This window comes from Ricinus communis, chromosome 7, assembly GCF_019578655.1.
Source record: "Ricinus communis isolate WT05 ecotype wild-type chromosome 7, ASM1957865v1, whole genome shotgun sequence".
Classification (NCBI taxonomy): Eukaryota; Viridiplantae; Streptophyta; class Magnoliopsida; order Malpighiales; family Euphorbiaceae; genus Ricinus; species Ricinus communis.
This window is the reverse complement of record NC_063262.1, coordinates 18,326,006-18,341,386: the sequence shown is the minus strand read 5'-3', so window position 1 is coordinate 18,341,386 and position 15,381 is coordinate 18,326,006. Positions and strand designations below refer to the sequence as shown.

Genomic DNA, 15,381 nt, shown 5'->3' with positions numbered 1-15,381 from the left:
TCTGAAATCCTGTTATTATTGGTGGAGGACATAAATTTCATCACCAACTCCTCGAGATTAGGCTTCTTCTCATGAGATGGACGTAGTTGGGGTGGACCAGCTTGCGGTTGTGGCTGTTGCTGATGCAACCTCTAAAAGCCGGGTGGTCCCAAGCCGTTGTTATTCCTTCAACTGAAGTTGGGATGATTGCACCAACCGGGGTTGTATGTATTGTTGTACGAGTTGTTATCCTGTCTAGGTGCATTACCCATATCGTCTACCTGTTCAAGGTCAGCAGAAACAATAGAGGATGAAGAATTAGAAGGTGAAGCAAACATACCTCCCGCATTATAGTTTGCACCGTAGTGCGGGCCACCGCAGAACTTGCAGCTTATCTGGGCTACATGAACCGGCATCTGAAGCTGGTCTAATTTCTTGGTCAGAAGCTCCGCTTGAGCTTCCAAGGCTGCTGTAGAGTCTAGCTAGTTGACCACTCCCTACTTGACTGGCCAACTCTTAGAGATTGCCATTGGTAATTGTTCATGGCCATCTCATCTTCTCAGGCTCTACCTAATGCGGCATCTACCATCACTTAGTACCGGGTTCACATTATAAAGGTCTGAACCTGCATCCATACTGGTAGTCCGTGGTGCGGGAAACATTGGAGCAAGTATTTGTACCTCTCATAAGCATCATACATGCTCTCGTCATCAAACTACACAAAAGAAGATATATCATTTCTCAATCTAGCAGTTTTAGCAGGAGGAAAGTACTTATATAAAAACTTCTCAGCCAACAATCTCCATGTCATAATAGTGTTGGTTGGGAGTGACTGCAGCCATCTTTTCGTTTGGTCCCTCAAAGAAAAAAGAAACAGCCTCAACTGAATAGCACCATCAGTCGTTCCATTTATCTTGAAGGTGTCGCAGATCTCCAAGAACTTGGCGATGTGAGCGTTTGGGTCCTCACTCGATAGTCCCCCAAATTGTACACTATTTTGGACAATTTGTATCACGTTCGGGCTTTATTTTAAAGTTATTGGCTGCCATTGGTGGTCGCAATATACTCATCTGTGTCCCCTCAAAAGAAGGTCTAGCAAACTCGTACATTGTCTTATTTTCATCCGTAGCCTGGTTATTATCTCCCATCCCTACCGGTCTATTTACAGGGGCTTCAATCTCTATCTGCACCTCATCTTCTTCTTGCATATGTTTCCTCAAAAGACGGAAGGACCGCTCTGGTTCAGCAAGAGGGTCTACATGAGTAGGATTAGAGCTCCTGGTCATAAACTACCTGAAATTAAGAGGCATCAATCAAAGAACTTAGAATTGGATAAAATAATAAAGAATAAAAAGAAATGAAAAGATAGAAAATAAAAATGGCTAGATTAACACAAACATAAATTCACTCTAGTTCACACAAAAGATTGCCCGACAACAGCGTCAAAAACTTGATAGGCTATTTATGTAGCTATAATCTAAAGTAGTGAACCTCCATCTAGATTAAATATAGCAGTAAGTGAAGGTCGTATTCTCGGAAAGGGTGATCCATCAGAACTCTTGGCGAGTCTTATATTATCTAACCTTAACAAATCAATGAAGTTTCTATTCTATAACTAGATGCAAGCTAAGTGATTATCTAAATGTCAAACAGCCTGAAAGGATTTCGTGAAACAATCAAGGAAAATAGCAAACCCAAGGGGGCCTAAGCTAGTTTGATTTTACTAAAGGTAGAGATTTATTGATTACTAATTGTGATTACCTGTGAGCATATTCTAAATTGAATTTGATTTCCCTCTCGAGAGAATCGGATCCCTAAACCTAAGAACCTAAATGATAGAATGTCTTCCTAATGATTGATTTTAGGTTAGCCTTAAGATTAAATTCACTACTATTAAGAGTTGTTAATTCTTAATCCGGCTAGTCAATTACCCTTATCTCTAAGTGATCATTAACCAGTTCCTACTATTCAAATTTCCAATTACTAAATGAACTTCTTAATTAAATGAAGCAATCTAAACACCACAACTCAGGACTTCTCATGAATAATGTGATTTCTCATTAATAATGAAAGCAAGAAGAAAACAAGCATTGATAATCAAATTCTCATAAACATTAAATGCAATCCAACAACATAGGAACCCTAATAGGTTTAACAATTCTAGCTACTCGTGCTAATAAGTAACACAAAGTAAGGAACAAACACAGAGAAGCAAATTGAAAACATGTACACCCTTCTTCTTCAAGTCAGATGAACAGCCTTAAATCCCCAAATCTGAATGATGAAACCTAAATTGCCTCTTGCATGCCTCCAAATCCACTCTTGATCTTCGATGCGATGTTTAACCCAATGTAATCCGCCTTCAATAGGCAAAATAGTCTCCCTAAGTCGAATATCGAAGTCTGAAAAAGGGTGGCTCGGGCATGTATGTGAAAGTTCAAGTCAAACCTAGCCAAATAATTTGATTTTGCCTATATAATTATCCCCGCGCCAATGTCATAGCCGTCTTTGTCCACTACCGATTCAGTCGGGCCATGTTGTTGAATCTCAGAGTCATAAATTAGGTCTTCTTTCTGGCCATACCCTCACTAGTGGTGAGCCACCATGAGTCATAATGGCCTCGGAAACCATGCCAAAATGACACTCTTGATGGTCAAATGTTGATGGGTTAGCACGGCTAGAGTCTAGGTCATGGTCAACCTTGAAATGGTAGCCCTTGCTCAATTTTGATGGATTCTAGTTCGTATTTGCATGTATTTACCTCGACTACAGATAATGTCTATCGATAATCACCTAAAATATGAAAGGAACCAAAGTCTAAACCTGAGAAGCCACAGAGAACCTTTGTCGAGCTAGAGGCATCATTTTCTACAGTGTTCTATCACTAAGTAAGGAGTAAAAAGCTTAAGCCTTTCACATCAAGGCATGGTCCAATCCCTCATAATTTCTAGTATTGTGAGTATCACCAGACCTTTATGGATATGACGAATCAATGCAATCGTCTGAGGCACAAAATCCATGACTTAATAGATTGCGAGGAAGGGCAAGTAGGGCAACTTCCTCAAAATGCTGCAATGGATGAGTGTGAAGATCTATTAGGGCAGCCATCGAGTAAGTTTGATTATAAGGTTCTATTCTAGGCCTCATTCTGATGACATTTGAATTGAGGACATTATATCGAGTGGTTGGGGATCAAATAGTGAAGAGCAATTAGTTAGTGACACTTGTATCATAGAAATGTAGAAACAAGGGGCAAAGAAATCGGTCATGGCCATTGGCATCTGATACAGCTCTAGGGATGAATGTGAGGTCCAAGATAGCAGTGCTAAAGACATCTAAGGAGACAGTGATTCTAACAATTGGCCAAAAATTATGGGTAGTGATAAGGGGGCATTAGAGTTGAAATAAGTAGAGAAGGGTTCAGAAGAAGAGGATAAAGGGCTATTAGAAGAGCTGAAAAAGAATAAGAAGACAATTGATATTTAGAAACTATTAATGCACTCGCAAGATCATAGAAAGGCTCTGATCTAGTCCTTATCTAATGTCACCATAAGTACAACAGCTACCCTTAAGAAAATGATCAAAATAGTAACTAACAAGACCACCGAGATTATCACTTTCTCGGGTGAAGACTTGCTAGTATAAGGAAGGGATCATAAGGCTCTTTGTGTGATGGTAGAAGATGGGAATAACTACAAAAAACTTGCATTCTTACCAAACTAGGAATAACTGCAAAAAAATCTGAAACCATCAGATATGGTCATAAGAGGATATAACGAAACCAATAGAGATATGGAAGGGACATTCTCAGCTCTAGTGAAGACAGACCTTATAGAATCCTTGGTTAAGTTCAATATCTTAGATATCCTAATAACTTTTGTGCTGTTATTAGGAAGGCTGTGGTTTTATATCCTAGGAGGAGTGCTATCCACCATGCACTAGATGGTAAAGTTTTCTTAGAAGGAGAGATAGCCACTATCAATGTTGAGGGTGGCAAAGTTGTCTCGACATCTAAGAGGCTGATAAGGATCTTGATGCCCTAACCGAGTTTCAAGTTCTTGTGCTTTATAAGGATAATATGGCTCCTAAGGTGGCAAGCATGTTCAAGAAGATGGACTTCATGCTTAGAATAGGGCTGGGAAAGAATCATCAAAGAGTTGTAGAGATGTTAGACTTCAATAGACAAAAGACTCGTCATGGTCTAGGGTATAATGAGGATGAAGATGAGGACAAACTAAAGGGTAAGACTCTAAAGGATGTTTCTTTTTAAGGAGTACAAGCCCTATTCTGGTGGCTCTAAGCCCATTACTTTAGGATTAAGGTGCTCGGATTTGAGATCTTCAAGAGCTTGATTATCAACAGGATGGTTAAGCTTAGCATTAAGGATGTCTAGAAGAAAGTCACTCCTAAGGCTGGGGATTTGAAGCTGGAAGTATTCATAACCCTGCCCAGAAACTTGAGCCAATAAGGTTTAGTTACATTACTGGAGGAAAACATTATTGATTTGCTTTATGAGGAAACTGATGTAATAACATCCAGTCTTTATAAGGATGATGACATTTTTGCTTTTAAGATTAATGATATAAACACTGATTTTTCTTACTTGTGTGATATCTTTTCTGATGGTAGTGTGCATTTAATAATTATTACATATGCATATTTGATGTAAATTCTATTCAAATTGATTCATTTAATTTAAGCACAATTAAAAATTCCAAAAATATTTCTATTGCTCATGATATAATTCTTAAGAATATGAGAGAGTTTGAAAAGATATTAGAAAAAAAAATATTTGTTTTATCATATGATGATATGCTAGGGTTAGATAGGAAAAAAGTAGAGCACCACATCCCAACCTACCCACACATCAAGCCTATCGAGAAGAAGATGAGTAGGCTAAGACCGAAATGGGCAGAAAAGATTCGAGAGGAGGTTCCTAAGCAGGTAAAAACCAATTTTCTCGATATAGTTGATTATCTTAAATGGTTGCGAATATTGTCCCGGTCCTAGAAAAGGATATAAAAGTTAAAATGTATGTAGATTATATAGACTTGAACAAGGCTTGCCCCAAGGACGACGTTTCCTTTCCTCATATAGATATGATAGTTAATAGTGTGGCTTCAAGTGTGATGTATTCTTTCATAGATGGATTCTCCAAATACAACCAGATTATGATGGTGGTCATAGAAAAGCTAAAAACAGGATTGATCATTGAATGAGGCAAGTATTGCTATAAAGTTATTCTGTTTGGATTAAAGAATGTTGGAGCAACTTATTAGAGAGCAACCACTACCTTGTTTCATGATATAATGCACCAGGAGGCTGAGGTGTGGATGACATAATGGTTAAATCAGAAACAATAGAAGGGCATTTCCAAGCTCTAGATAGGTTTCTTAGACAAATGGAAATGTATAATCTAACGCTAAACCCCAAGAAGAGTTTTCTCGGAGTGACGTTAATGAAGCTGCTGGGGCACATTGTGAGTCAACGAGGAAAAGAGATTGATCTGGACAAGTCTAAGGCGATTTAGGAAATACCGCTACCAAAGATAGAAAAGGAGGTCAAAAGGTTTTTAGGACGTTTACAATACATCAATAGGTTCATCTCCAAGCTCATAATGGTTTATGATATAATTTTCAAGCTTTTGAGAAAACACCAACCCATTTTTTAGGATAAACAATATCAAAAAAACTTTGATAGGATTAAGGAATACCTAATAAAGCCGCGGGTGCTAAAACCGCCAAAGAATGGGAAGTCGTTGATTCTCTATTTAGCTTTGGAAGAGAAGGCAATAAGAGCGATGGTGGCATAGTATAGGCCCAATGACGTGGAGCATGCAGTCTATTATCTCAATAAGAAATTGCTACCTTATGCGTCAAAGTACAATCTTATATAGAAGACTTGGTTGGCTATGATATGGGCTATAAGAAAGTTAAGACATTATGTCTAGTCTTATAGGATTCAAGCAATTTCGAACATAGACCCACTGAAGTATTTATTCGAAGCATTGTCGCTCACGAGTAAGTTGGCTAGATGGCTAGCACTTCTGATAGAGTTCAACATTGAGTAGATGGCCAAGAAAGTGTTGAAGGGAAGGGTTGTAGCACAAATCCTAGCATAAAATGAGATTGAGGGAGATGACCCTTAGGATCTAGAGTTTCTCGATGAGAATCTAAGGGCAATCAAGACTCAATAGTGAAGGTTGTACTTCAATAGAGCAGTAAATGCAAGACATGTAAGGTTAGAACTAGTTCTAGCCACACTAGAAGGTGAAATGCTGCTAATAGCCTAGAGAATGGACTTTAAGGTAATAAATAACATAGCGAAGTGTGAAGCATGTCTATATGGATTAGAAGTGGCTATAATGGCAGGAGCGAAGCAGCTGATGTTCTAAGGGACTCTTTGTTGGTGATTCAGCAAGCTACTTTAAGAATGGGAAGTGAAGGAAGAGAGGTTAAGACCATATGTCAATTACCTCAGAACTTTGGTTTGCAATTTCTCTAAGTGTTCATTCATACACTTTCCCAAAGATGATAACCAAATGGCGGATTTATTGGCCACTCTTTCATTTATATGGAATAATCTCGCACGGCTCTTGAGAAAGCCATTGGTGATTGTAAAATCCAAAGTACTTTGCTACTATAGGGAGCAGATTATGGATATCTAAATAGGCCCAGAAAAGAAGCCCTGGTTTTATGATTTGTAGAGGTTTATGAAAAGAAGAGAGTATCCTGAAGAGGCATCTGCAAGGGACAAGTACGCGCTACGGATTCAAGCTAGGAACTACTTCAGCCACGATGAGATATTGTATAGAAGAATGACTTCAGGTGTTCAGCTCAAGTGCTTGACTAAGAAAGAAGCATAAGTTATGATGGAAGAAGTGCACAAAGGGGTGTGTGCACCTCACATGAACAACATAGTTTTGACTAGGAAAATCATGCATTAAGACTATTATTGGTTGATGATGGAAAGAGATTGTATAGCCTTAGTAAGAAAATGCCATGAGTATCAACTGTACAGTAATCCGAGTCATTTGCCTTCGATTGAACTTCACAATCTAACATCTTTGTGGCCTTTCACCGCCTAGGAAATTGATATAATGGAGAGATAAAGCATCCTTCGAACGAGCATAGGTTCATAGTCATGGCAATTAACTACTTCTTTAAATGGGTTGAGGCCGAGTCGTTTACCACCATAGGGGCAAATCAGATGGCTCTATTTTATAGAAAGGAACCTTATTTTGTAGGTATAGGGTCCCGCATCATGTTGGGACAAACCTACTTGAAGAATACAAGATTAAAAATCACAGGTCTTCTCCATACAGGCTTCAAGAAAATGGTGCAATTGAATCAACCAACAAGAACTTGAAGAAGATACTTTCTAAGATGGTGTGGAATTATAAGGATTGGTTAGTTCGACTACCTTTCACACTTTCAAGACACCGAACTACTAAATGAACATCGAGGGGCAAACACCGTACTCCATGGTTTATAGGACTAAAGCAGTTCTACCAGTTGAGCTAGAGTTGAAGGGTTGTGCTGGAAGCTACTATAAAAGAGTATTAATAGGCCGAGCAAAGATATGAATAGTTAGCTTTGATAGACAAATAATGGATGAAGGCTTTGTATCATATGTAATTGTATCAAAAGAGGGTGGCTAGGGTATTGAAAAAGAAAGTGTAATAGGGGAAGACCAGAGCTAGTGATTTATGTTGTAGCACATGAGGCCTACAACACTCGATTTGATAGGGAAATTCAAGTCTAATTATGAGGGCCCATATCTTATAAAGAACATCCTACCCAAGGGGTGCGACTAAGTTTCAAACCTGAAAGGGAATGAATTCTCTGAGCCTATCAACCTAGATCATCTCAAGAAACACTACGTGTAGAAAAAGAAAAAGCTTGTTGATTATAAACCTAAAAAGGTTGGTCACACAAAAGTTAAGGCAATAAAGAGAGAGAATGTTCAGCTTGAAAATCTGGAAGGACTGGCTGATAACAGGAGTTGCATCATGAGAAATAAAAATATACTTGTTTGAGCCTTTACTAAATGAATAAAATTGTATAGAGGTTTTATTAAATATGCATATGAATGTTTATTACTTTATGCACTACTAAAAGAAAAATAAAACTAAATCCTAAGAAAAATCTATGAGATCTAATGATGGAAGCATTTTTCACTTTCTCCTCTTTTCACTTGCATTTCTAGACTCAGCAGCTAGTTCTCAAATCCTTTTAAACCATGCAAATCTAAGTGTAGTGGTGGTGTGAAGTAGAACTCAAGCCTTGAGGTTATCGTTTGTGGTTAGTTCACCTTTCGTAAAGATGTTGCACTCTATAGTAAGCTGGGGCCACAATCTCTCAATCTTGTCCAAGAAATCTTCCTCAATGGGAATACTTCAAACTTAGAAAGATATTCTAGGACTTGTTGCATCTGCCCATATTGGTGACATAGCCTAGAGGGTGTGTAGAAGGTAGATGCTCGTAACCCAGGTGAAGGGATGCAACTCCTATATATCAGGAGTTGGACGTGTCGAATATTCCACCAGGGGTAGCTCCAGCAAAAAATGTATCCAGAGTGCCCTTCATCCAAGTAACCCAGTTCTCATGACCTCGAGGCACAATAATAGAACGGACTTGCATGTGCTTTGGCTCGAATTTATCAATGTCCCTTGAGACAGTCAGTATTTGAAGTTTCTCGCACAACCAAATTTGTAAAAAAGAGGAAAATAATAAATAAGGAGAAAAGAGCATGCTAAGTTAAAAACTTGAAAGGGTGACTTAGGGAAAAATAGAGTCTGCTAAGTTGAAAACCCGAAAGGGCAGCTTAGGCAAAAGTTAAGAGAATAGCTTGCTAAGTTGAAAACCCGAAATGGCGGCTTAGGCAAAAGTTAAGTCATAAAATAAAAAGAGATTTAGTCACATACCTATAGGAGAATAAGGCTTCCAGTAAACCTTTAATGGGTTTTGTACATGTTCAATACAATAATGGTTTTAACCAAAATCACTGGAACTGGATTAGCTCCATGTTCCATTTGGTCAATGATGCCAACAATTCAGATATCTCCTCCTCCTTGAAGAGAAATTAGCAGAAATTTGGCAAAAAGATAAAAGCTTAATAATCCTAACCCATACAAGAATTCCTCTCTCTTTCTTATCACAACATAAAATTAAAGAAGTAAGAATAATGTAATCAATAAAATAGAAAAGTACCTCAGCTAAGGGCATGTTGAATAGCTCTGCTAGTTTTTCAGGAAAAGGATCATCTAGTCTTGGCAACGCAATTTGATGAGTAGAATCATTAGGACCTACAAGGATGGCTATGAATTCCTCAATTATTGGGCATAACTCTTGGCCATTGAAACAAAAGATATGGTCTTTTGGGCAACAAAAGTTAACAGCTAAATGGAGGAACCTGTAGTTAAGCTTGCTGTGTTGCAAAGTCTTGAAGAAGGACAGGTGAAATTTTCCAAGTTTGATCCCTTCATTACCAGTTAGGGTTTTGAGGGCTTTTGCAGTTCTTTGAGTTATTTATTTGAGCTAAGAATAGAGGAAATTGCATTTAAGGAAGCCATGAGGTGTGCATGTATTTATAGAGTCAAAATCTAGGTGGATTTGGACTTTGAAATTGTAGAGCCAATCAGCACTACCTACAGGGGATCGACTATCACAGCACCGATCGGCTCAGCTCTATAACCGATTGGTTGTGTGACGTAGCCCAGATTCAAAATCCTATTCTTAATATGTTTTCACATGCCTAGACTTGTACAAGTTGTACATATGTAAAAATTGGCATTGAATAATGAATATATGCATTCAATGTGATCAAATTGGCTTTACTATTCAAAATTCAATGTTATATAACCAATAATGGGTGTAGTAGCAAGTATTAGTAAAAAGCAGTGTTCTAAAAGAAAAGAAGCAGCTAATCCAGTCAAAGTCATTGGGACCATCTCCCAAGTCATCTATCCCCTCATTGGAATTGGCCTCTAAACTCTGAGTCAGAGAGCCGATAATTAAAGCATCAAAGTCCCTATCTACCGCTAATGAATGTCGACTGGCCCTTGGAAGCCCTCATGGTCCCTTTGTATAAACCCAAAAGGATTCGGCATTATATTTCATGACATAAAATGCATACATCTTATAAATTTTATTTTAGTTACCCTCTAGTCCTCACAAATGATAAAGAATTGTCTCTAAGCAGCTGTAGTGAGCTTATGTACGTGCTCGAACTGATCCCTCTGAATCTATATAATTGTATATATGTGTACATATATCACTAACATTTCAAGGAAGCAAAGTATGTTAAAGTAATTAATGAGAAGACTACTCACATGTGTGCAAACACTCGGAGTGAACTCTTAAAGGAGGCTCGACTCTAGGGCCAACTAGTGGTTTGCAGCACTAGAAGGGCTCCAGTATGACACGGTCAGATTTGGAAGAGATGGTATACTCTCCAGGATCACATCCAACATCATTGTAGGAGGCACCTCAGAAGCAGTAATGGTAGATGAGCTAGAAATTTGAGTGCCCCTAGGACGACGTACATGCCACCCCTCTTCTAATTTCAATACTCGAGGAGCACTAGGTTGGGAAAATTAAAAACATGACAAAAGAATACTTAGATAGACATATGATAATCAAGTAAAAGGAAGAATGGTAAGAAAATACATGAGCGACAATGTCCCTGTCTTGTGGCACAAACCCCAATAGCTGAGTCATAAAGGACATATAGTTGGACCTCTGTCACCTAAATCTAAGCTCCTTGAGGTCATCGTAACCTTTGAGGCACTCTTCCAGCTCCTTATCAGCCAAATCCACTGTCTAGAATATGGAAAAGAAGGTGACTTAGGTCCTATCGACAACTAGGTCCTCTCTCCCTACCATAGATCTGCTTACCTAAGTACCATATTTGGCAAGCTAGTCCTGTAAGGAGTATCTTTCTGCACTCAAAGTTAGTTGTAGATAGCATATAAGGGTCCCAACAGCACCGATCCTTGAGCCAATTAGCACAAAACTGAAAGACAAAGGTAAGTATTTAAACTATAATTTATAAATTAAACTAATATACTTTCCTTATTACCTGATACCAAGACAAAGAGTTAATCCACACACGGTGCACATGGACCTGTTCCCACTCCAGCAGGATGCTACTGCTAGAACCCCAATGGCTTAAGCATAGAAAAACACATGTGGTACTGATAGGTTGAGCATCTACCAAGAGGCTGAGCTCCAAGGCCCACACCTGTATTCAAACAATAAAAAAATGTACAACAAATAAGACATGAATAGATAATAGAAAGGAAAATGTACACGTATGGCGTGCCAGAAACTATAAAGCCTCTTGCTCCTGCGGACTATGATATCCATATGTTAGTATAGGTAGGTTAGTGCAGCAGACCCACAGTCGTATGAGGAGACATAGTCTATGTAAATAGTGGAGGTTCATTGAATTGCCTGAATTGCATAATAGAGTAGTCCCGAACAAGTGACTAAGAATGCCCGAGCCATCTTATCAACCTCCTTTAATAAAGTGAGGAGTGAATCCTCTATAGTGGAGAGGAGTTCTTTGATATGCTAAACTAGTCTCGAGCATCATACCACTAATTATGGATGGCATTGTTGAAAGGTACAGGGCAACACGAGAAGTCGATCCCTGTAATGGCCATGAAGGCGAGAGGAGTGTGGAAGGTATGGGCAATATCCATCCACTACTTGATCAGTGCATACACCAAGGTAGGATTAGTCCTTCCATTTGCAAAAGGAAGGGGCAGCTACAAACCGGTGTCATCTATTTGAGCTTGGAAAGAGCTTGAAAGCTCATCGAACCACTCACAAGCTCCATAGAAGCTACCAGCGAATCAGAGTGATACAGTGTTAGTCCGAAAGCATTAACACAGGTTTGAAGACACATATACATATATTACAGTAAAAAAATCTAGTATGAATGCTAGATTTTTCAATTTTTTTCTGCAAATCGGTGTGCGTAAGGCTATTTCAGCTCATGCACAGCTAATTTGAGTGTATAAATGACAAGTAAGCAAATAGCAAGAGAAAATACCTCATCGATCGCCGAATAAGCTCAATGAGTGCTCAATTTGGCCAAAAGGAGAATTTCCTTCCCTATCACCAATCCTAGGTCATTTTGGCACGAAATCAGTAGTAAAAAGTTTCAATTCAGTGCGATTAAGATGCAGCTCGCTGATCTTGAGGAGGAACTTGCCATTTCAAAACAAATTTGGATGGATTTGGTTAAAAATTGAGAGAAAAATCAAAGAAAGAGAGTATATAAAGTTAGAAGAAAATTGGGTGAAATAAAATAATGAAATAAAAAGGATAAATATATGTCCTAAAAGAGGCAAGCTGCTGTTTGGGTCTCTAACCAACAAATTATGTTTTGGTCTCTAGTTGGCGAATTACCGGTTTACTCCCCAAAGAGCAAAACAATCAAATTACATCTCATTGTTTGCCATAGTTAAAGTAAATCAAGGACAAGTATAGTTCCTAAAATCAAGATGGGTGGGAGTGGTCCCTAATTAATTTATGGTAGGTGTGGTCCTTAAATCAATTTATGGCAGGCAAATTCCCTAATTCAAGCCAGATAAAAAATCTACATGAGATCGGTTTTAGAAGAGGATACCATAAAGCTAGAGGGAAGTCTCTGCATATATTTATCTTGAGAGGAGGTATTCAAGATATAACGGATTAAGCCCATAACTTGACAACAAAGCTAGAAACAAAATCTACACCAGAAAGCCGTAAAAATTCTACACATAGTTTACATGGAGGGAGGTCTTTGAGATATCACGGGCTACGAAGCAAAGCTTCTGTAGCTCATATTTCCTTTTATTCATATCCTTAATGTTCATGATCTGTCTCAATTTATTTAATCATGCATATTTTTATAAATCTCGACAAACCGGGGCAAACTATAAGTAACCGTTTTCAAAATCTAGTTATTGAGAGAATTACAAAAAACCCGATGATGAAAGTTGTTGGTTCTCCTAGTTCTCGAAGAGTTGAGGACGGTCAACTTCTAGCAAGGGTTACAAATGATTAGGCCACATATCATTTTCTGTAATCAATTTGGACTAAATTGATAGAAAAAATAAGTTTGCAAGGTGAAATTGAAATAATTGAAAAGTTCTGAGTCTAAATTGCATAAATTTCTAAAAGTTGCCAACCTAGAGCCAATTGACTTTGCATATAGCTGTTGGCTGTACGCAGAGCCAATCGACTCTATGGAGAGTCGATTAGCTCTACACAATCTTAATTAACTCGTAACATAAATTTTTATATCATTTTGAGTATTTTTTGGTTGTAAATGCCAAAAATTATTGAAATTTGTGTTCTAGAAGATTTTATTGATAACTATCCGGATTTTTAATACTTTTTATGATTAATTTAACATTTATCAATAATTATCGTTCAATACAATTTTTGATAAACCCTTTATTATTTAATAATTATTAGTGATTATCAATAATTAAGTAAATGTATATCTTAGATTCTAAGGTTTCCTTCTTCCTTCTCTATAAATAAAAAAGGAAACCCTAGGCTAAAGGGTTGACAATTCTTGATAGAGAATGACAGATAAGCTGTTTAGGTAAACATACTGAGATTTCTTAAAACTAAACACCAAACCCTAAACACTCTAGATTCCTACCCGATCTCTGAATCAACTCCAGTGCTCTTGAGACTTAAGGATCTTCTCAATACGATGACAACCTGAGGGTTTATAAACTCATTGCATCATTCTATTTCATTTATTCTCTTAATGCCTTTCTTTATGGATCTAGCAACATGCCTAGGTTTTATATGATAAATGCTTTCTTTTGATCGTTTATATGTATACCATGTTTAGATTTAAGTTTTCTATGATATTTTATTAAGTTTATGCTATTTTTTGTTGACTTGCATAATAGGATTTTGAATCTAATAACTTTTGTGGAAGTATATTTGTTAGATTTGATTATGATAATTTCCATGTGTATTACTAGATTTAGGGTTTTGTTATCAAATTCACATTATTAGTTTAGATTGGTTGATATTTATTTCTTTTAGGAAAGTTATCATATCTAATGAATCTACTTGTTTACTGTAAGTTCATGTCTTATATTTTGCCCTAAAATTGACTTATTTATGTGTCTCTTTGCAATTTATATGTGTACTAGCTAATGTTCACGTGTTTTCATGCATGTATATAACTGTCAAGGAGTTTGGAGTGACTGTTCATCAAATTTGGCCTAGGAAAGCCCTTAGAGCCGATCGGCTCTATAACATAGTCAATCGAATGTTTGTCTCTTAATCGTCCGTTTTGCTGATTTTTAAAGATTTTGGATGATTTTCGGTGTCGTTTGCATATTTTAGTCAATTTTGAGTCATTTTAGTTGCAGGCGAGTTTTAATAGCTTAGTAATTTTTCTGCTCTCTTTTGCTTTATTTTTGTAACCTATGATGAAAAATGCATGTTTAACTGATTGATAATTAAAACTGATTACCTACACATAAGGCTTTTAATTTGGATCTTGACATGAAGATTATAGTCCATTAAATTAATAAGATGGTACTTGGGCTTTAAAAAGTAAAATTAATTAGACATAGGTGGACTTTGTCATGCTAAATAAATAAATGGACTCATTTAGACTTAGGCAGCTAAAACAGGCTTTGCCATGTAAAATGTAGCACATTTAGGATTAATTGTAAGTAATTAAAGCATAATTTATAATAATTTGGCTAGACTAAGCTCACCTTTTTGGCATAATTTAATAGTTAACTAGGATAATCAAATAAATGGGGAATTGAGCTAAGCTTAATGAGCTAGGACTAGGTGAACCTAACATGCTGTATTATTTGATGTGTAGAAAATTATTATATTGTATTTACAGGGAATAAGTTATTAATTAATAAAATTGAAAGTAGAGATACACAAATAAGGAAGTTGGCTTCCAGATCTATCTTTGGATGTGGTGATGCTTTCTTATGGAATCTAATTACGCCACTCAATCAGAAAAAGTATCCTATAATTTACTCGGGCAGCGACTCCCTTTTTTCGGTGCTAGTCTTCATGATTAGGTAGTATATTTTCAATTAGGTTAAAAAGCCTTACAGAGCATGGTCGCTAAAAACACTTGGGTGCGCACTTGAGACTGCCCCCTACACCAAATATAAGGGCTCTTTTCCTTATTTGTAAAATAAATTTTCATAATGATTTTAAAATTGATTTTGTGCACATCATGAAAATAAAATATTTTGGATTTAATCTCTTCAAGATAATTTATTAATAACATCTCAAAATAAATAATCAACAAAAATAATATGAGGGGGATCACATTAAAATGAGTAGTAAAATAAATGATCACGTATCTAAACGGATATGACACATGGCACAATTAGATTATCAC

At 37.1% G+C, this 15,381-nt stretch overlaps 1 non-coding gene across 1 annotated transcript; it reads left to right on the top strand.

Moving 5' to 3' along the window:
* The first annotated feature begins 620 nt into the window (after window positions 1-620).
* Window positions 621-727, top strand: LOC112534265. Its single transcript, XR_003078562.2, has one exon. It is a non-coding gene; the product is annotated as a small nucleolar RNA R71 (small nucleolar RNA).
* Window positions 728-15,381: the final 14,654 nt, after the last annotated feature.